Source organism: Piliocolobus tephrosceles, chromosome 18 (genome assembly GCF_002776525.5).
Source record: "Piliocolobus tephrosceles isolate RC106 chromosome 18, ASM277652v3, whole genome shotgun sequence".
Taxonomy (NCBI): Eukaryota; Metazoa; Chordata; class Mammalia; order Primates; family Cercopithecidae; genus Piliocolobus; species Piliocolobus tephrosceles.
This window is the reverse complement of record NC_045451.1, coordinates 18,078,436-18,084,435: the sequence shown is the minus strand read 5'-3', so window position 1 is coordinate 18,084,435 and position 6,000 is coordinate 18,078,436. Positions and strand designations below refer to the sequence as shown.

The 6,000-nt window shown below is 38.1% G+C and overlaps 1 protein-coding gene and 1 pseudogene across 2 annotated transcripts in view; one reads left to right on the top strand and one right to left on the bottom strand.

Annotated features, from left to right (window-relative positions):
* CDH20 (cadherin 20) overlaps positions 1-6,000 on the top strand; it is a 166,372-nt gene that overhangs the window by 20,266 nt on the left and 140,106 nt on the right. The window lies entirely within an intron of this gene.
* Positions 3,278-3,624, bottom strand: LOC111546834 (annotated as a pseudogene).

Sequence of the window (6,000 nt, the reverse complement as noted above, 5' to 3'; positions counted from 1 at the left end):
TCTATAAATAATGTTGATTTTCCATGTTCATTGTTCCTAATGTTGCAGACTAATGCATATGCCATGGTAACATCTATTTCAAATCAATTTCCTACAAATGCCTTTCACAACTATTTTGTTTTTATTAATAAATTAAAACACAGCATACTTGAGCAATGTATTTTTGTTCCATGCAAATTCACAGAGATCCAAAAAGATTACGAAGGAGATAAAATTTGCATTTACAAGAGACTCTCCTTCAGAAGGGTTTATGAAATTATTCTTTCACTATTCAAAACAGGAAACCATAAAACAAGGAGATTATAATAAATCCTCAGCAAAAATTCACATGAATACTGCCTGCCAACATTTTAATTAAGGATAATAGGTTGGCTTATCAAATATAATTGAGGGAATATTGACCAAAGTTGGGTTTGTCTAAGGGGCAGGCAACGGAACATGAGGTTCTAGTCACAGCCTCTCTCACATTTCCCCTTGACTCCCTTTGTAAAGGGACATTTTCCCTCACCTTGCCTTCTCAGACCTAGAAACAGATAAATTAAAGGCGCAGCTGGATCTGACAGCCAGGTTCTGTGGAAGTGGAAAGCATTCTGGTACTGATGGAACTCTGCAAAGTTGGACACCAAAGGGATTCCCATGCCTCTGGGGATCCAGTAGGATTCCGATGCCAGAGGAAGGCTCATTCTTCACCCTGGGTGTAACTTGGGCCTCAGCAAATTCTCTGATAAGATTTACTGAAATACTTCCAACTGTAGGACAACACAGATTTCCCTTGCCAGCACAAAGGAATAACTTTCCTGAGATTTAAAAACCAGCATATATTCAAGGAAAAAAAAAAAAAAGGAAATTGACTAGCAAAACTACCTCATGAAATACATCTCTTGATTTCTTAATGTCATCCTCTTTATGAACAAGATTTTCTCATGGCCTAAACTACTCCCTGATTGTAAATTAAGCACCATATGAATAACTTGCCTGATGGTATTACAGTGATCTAAGGTTAATGTTTAACTATTAACAGAAAATAGGATTCCAGGTACTATAACCTGGGAAGAGTACCATTAGGGTACCATTTAGAAAATTCTGTTTAAGTCTTAAGGAGCAACTTAACTGCTAGAGAAATTTGAGCCAATGAAGAAATTGATGTGAAAAGAATCTATCCCCTGGGCTGGGGTATTTTATGTTTCAATATTGAAACTTGAACATTTTTTTACACCAGAAAAGTTATTCTTAGTAGTTGGCAGAGTAAATCCATGTTATCGTGCATTCTGAAGCAGTTCAGCTGAATCTAATTAGAACATCTGCAGATTTATGCAGCTTTCTGTATATTAAAGTCCCAACCCTTGTGAAATAAATATTTCTACTCAATCCTTTATTTTTACCCTTCTCAGAGTTAATCAGACTAATATGGTATAAATTTTAACAACCATTTTTATGATCCTAGGATGAATGGTGCAATACAAGTCTAAAATATCAAGATCTTATAAGTAGTGTCAGTATGTACTGGCTTCAATGCCTTCCTCCTGGCCATGAATTTTGGCTTACAGAAAGGGAAACAATTATGAACTCAGTCATTTGCTTCTTTTTATTCGTTTTTCACAGATTTTCAAGGTGATCCATTTCTGGGATGTTAAAGAGAACTTGTTTGGTCTTAATGTCTCTCAATAGAGAATTCATTGAATTATGTAGGCAATTAAGCAAAAGGTCAGTTTGGTTTTACCACTTAGACAAATTACTCAGACTCATGTAGAAAATGAGTGTTTTGCTAGAGTTATCTTTAAAATACTTCTTGGGAAACAAGGCTACCATGTTTCTTAGGTAACAGAACACCTAAATGCAGTTCTTCACACTAGGACTTTCGTCTTAACTAGTCTTCTATGTTAGATCAGGCTCACCTCAGGCTGATGAATAATATCTACTTCAGTCATATAATACCTCAAGGTGTTACCAATTAGGCTTAAAATTTGTTGTATCTCAGGCTGAGAAGCATTCTAGCAAAAAGAAGCCTAATCCTGGAGTCAGAGAGCCCTGTGGAAGCAGCAGCTATATCACTGGTCAGAAATGAACCACTGGCCAATAATCACACTACCTAGAAGCTTAGAGAATTCATGAGCAAAGAAATACCATTTAAAAACCCAGCAATCCCATTACTGGGTATATATCCAAAGGAGTATAAATCATTCTATTACAATGATACATGCACACGTATGTTCACTGCAGCACTATTCACCATAGCAAAGACTTGGAATCAACCCAAATGCCCATTCATGATAGACTGGATAAAGATAATGTACATGTACACCATGGAATACTATGCAGCCATGAAAACAGATGAGATCATGTCCTCTGCGGGGACATGGATGGAGGTGGAAGCCATGATCCTCTGCAAACTAACGCAGGAACAGACAACCAAACACCCCATGTTCTCACTTATAAGTAGGAGCTGAAGAATGAGAACACATGGACACAGGGAGGGCAAGAACGCACTACTGGAGTGGTGGAGGGCAAGGAGAGCATCAGGATAAATAGCTAATGTATGCGAGGCTTAATATCTATGATGGGTTGACAGGTGCCACAAACCACCATGGCACACGTTTTCCTATGTAACAAAACTGCACGTCCTGCACATGTATCCTGGAACTTAAAATACAACTAAATTTTAAAAATAAACTACTAACAGAAGATTCTATGATTCCAGAGTGAGGATTAATGCATCTAATCAGAGAAAAACATGGTTTATTACTTAAAAACAAATAGGTATATTTTGTCTTTGAATCTTGAATTTTAATTATTTGTTTTGAGAATAAAGGCCACTAACCCACCAAAATATAATAAGATCTAGTTAAGGAGGAAAACCCCTAGGGAAACTTTTCAGCGGATTTCTTCAATATCGTATTAAAGACTCTCACATATAGAAATCCAGAGTGGATCTGTAGGGAGCAATGAAATTCTACATCATGATATAAGGCAAGATATTGAAAATGCTATATGAAATCTTGGTTCTGTCACCTAAAATACAATAATAATTCATGGGTAAAATAAGGATTTACCCAGCAATTTTAAAGATTAAATAAAATAATGTGGGTAACTAGTATACGCTCAATAAATGAGAGCTGAGATACAGAGATGGGACCTTTAAAAATGGAGCATGAAAAAAGAGACCCTTTTCCTTGGCAGTTAAAAAAACGGAACATTTGTTTAATTTAAAAAAAATTGTCAACTCTTTTTTTTTTTAGCAAGCTCTGGCAAATTTTATTAAAGGGAAATTTTGCATGGTTTATTTTTCATCAGTCTGTTCTGGCATGCTTCTAATGATGTCAGAATCACCTGGATCAATGACAGCCAGGGTGCATACTCTGTAGTATTTTCCTCATGCTGTGCCCTGTTCAATATTATTGCTACTGTAGTGATGGACACCAGTTTTGACCAACATTGCACAGTACTCTATTTCTGATTTCTTCAAAGTTGGACACTTGTTAAAGAGAATAACCAATTTCGCTTTGCCCTGTCTGATCATCTTCAGAGTCTGCTTGTACACCAGCACATGCTTTTCACTTTTTATAACAAGTTAGAGCCTAGAATTGATCGACTCCACAACTTTTTTGTCTTCTTTGCAGCCACCATCTTTCTGCCTCAGATGCAGGATGGCCTCCAACCAAGAGCTGCTGTTAAGATGGCCCGGCAGCGAGACAGGCCATTGTCAACTCTTTTTTTTTCTTTTTTTTTTTGAGACGGAGTCTCGCTCTGTCGCCCAGGCTGGAGTGCAGTGGCCGGATCTCAGCTCACTGCAAGCTCCGCCTCCCAGGTTCACGCCATTCTCCTGCGTCAACTCTTAAAAGACTGTTACAGGGTTGGGTTTGGTGGCTCATGCCTTTGATCTCAGCACTCTGCAAAGCCAAAGTGAAAGACAGCTTGAGGCCAGGAGTCTGAGACCAGCCTGGGCAATATAACAAGACCCCCATCTCTAAAAAATAAAAATAAAACCTAAAAATTAGCTGTGGTAGGCCAAGCTACTCCAGGGGGCTGAGGCGGGAGGACTGCTTCAGCCCAGGAGTTGGAGACTGCAGTGAGTTATGATCACGCCACTGCACTCCACGCTGGGTGACAGAGCAAGACCCTATCTCTAAATAATTAAATAAAATAAATTTTAAAACACTATTATAAACAAATTCCAGCAGGTTCTTCTTGTCAATCAATGCTTTAAAACAGTGGTTCTCAAAGTGTAGAGCCTGGAGCAATGTCAGCGGTATCATTTGGGAACTTGTTAAAATGCAAATTCTTGGGGCCCAAGGTCTACAGAATCAGAAACTTCTAGGATGAGACCCAGAAGCCTGTGTTAACAAGCCTTCCAGAGGACTCTGCTGCATGCTTAAGGTTGAGAAGCACTGTGTTAAGCCTTCCTTCAAATATCAGTGTAACTTCAAGGCTTCCACTGTCTCAAGGGTCCTGCAGAAGGTCCCTTCTTTGTCAGGATGTGCAGATTTCTACTAGATTTGCTGAACAATCTGAGTCTCCACTTCCTCCTTCTTGGCATTCATCTCCTGCTCTTTATTCAGGACTAATTGATGTTCACACTGGCCAATTAGTCAATGCTACAATTCAAATGGCCCCAGCTGTATCCAGAATTAACATGAAAGCTTTCCTAAAATATTTGAGTGGATTTTAAAAAAAATCACAGATTTTCCTTTTCAAAACAAGCATTTGGGCCTATTTTTGTTCAAGTATGAAGGTGAATTTTTCATGTATTATTTCCTCAATATAATTATTTTATGTGTTTGTTAAATACAGAGACTGCTAAAAACTCATTTGTTGAGACTTCCACAAGTTGATAAAGAATAGGATAAAAGCAAATGTACATCTTCATTATTTAACTACCCTAACCTGCTTATCAATCTCATCTTTCATTTGTTCATTCTATAAATATGCATCAAGCACCTATTACGTGCCAGGCACTGTTCTAGGTATGAAGGCTTCGACCATAAACAAGACAGATGGGGTGAGATTGGACAGACTGGAGGGAAGTCTCTTCCTGCTACAGCTAGCATTGTAGTGGAGGACAGAACACTATAAATAAATCAACAAATTAACAAGTACAATAACTACAGGTTGTATTAAATATTCTGCAAGATAGAAACAGGATAATATGATAGAATCCCTGGAAGGGGTGGCTTCCTTAGACAGGGTGGTTGAGAAAGGTGTCTTTAGGGAGATTATATCTGAACTTAGTCCTGGAGATCGAAAGGAGCTACTTAAACGAAGAGGTGGAGAAAAGTGGAGGAATTCAGGCAGAGGATTATACAGCAAGCAACAGTTTTGCACTTTTTGAAACATGAAAGAAAGCCATACTAAGTCCGCAGGAAAGAGTGTTGGGGAAACATCATTAAAAACAAAATCTCCTCCCAACACAGAAAACCTCTCTACAGACTAGAAGAGAAAGAAAGTCATCTTATTATTGAAAAAGCATTTAATAAGAATATGATACCTATCACAGGTAATCCATCAAGGGATTCCAAAGTTCAAAAGACATCTCATCCTCTTACCATGTGGTACATACTTGTCATCAAGATAAACAATAACTAGTTCTCAAGTAAGAGGACTTGGCAACATCATTTGTCACACATAGCTCTTCCTAAATTTACTTGGTAGTTGAGGTGACCATCTGTGTTAACTACTGGCTTTATTCCACAGAAAAATAAACTTCTCTTTATGACAAGAGATAGGTTTGCAACTTGGAGCGAGGCACCTGCCCTCCCACAGAAATGGAGAAACAGGGGCACTATCTTCCTTGATTCCATTTGAAAGAGATGGCTCCCACGTCCTTGAGAAAGATATGCCTGGGTCTAAAACTGGCCAGAGGCTTCTTTAGCTTTCAAAAAAGGGATTTACATTATATTTCACAGAGACAGAGAAAGAAGTTAACAATTACAAGTTTTCTAAGTAAATGTTCTAAGAATAAGAGGTTGGAGCAGGGGAATTCCTTCTATTTTCAATAAGAATTAA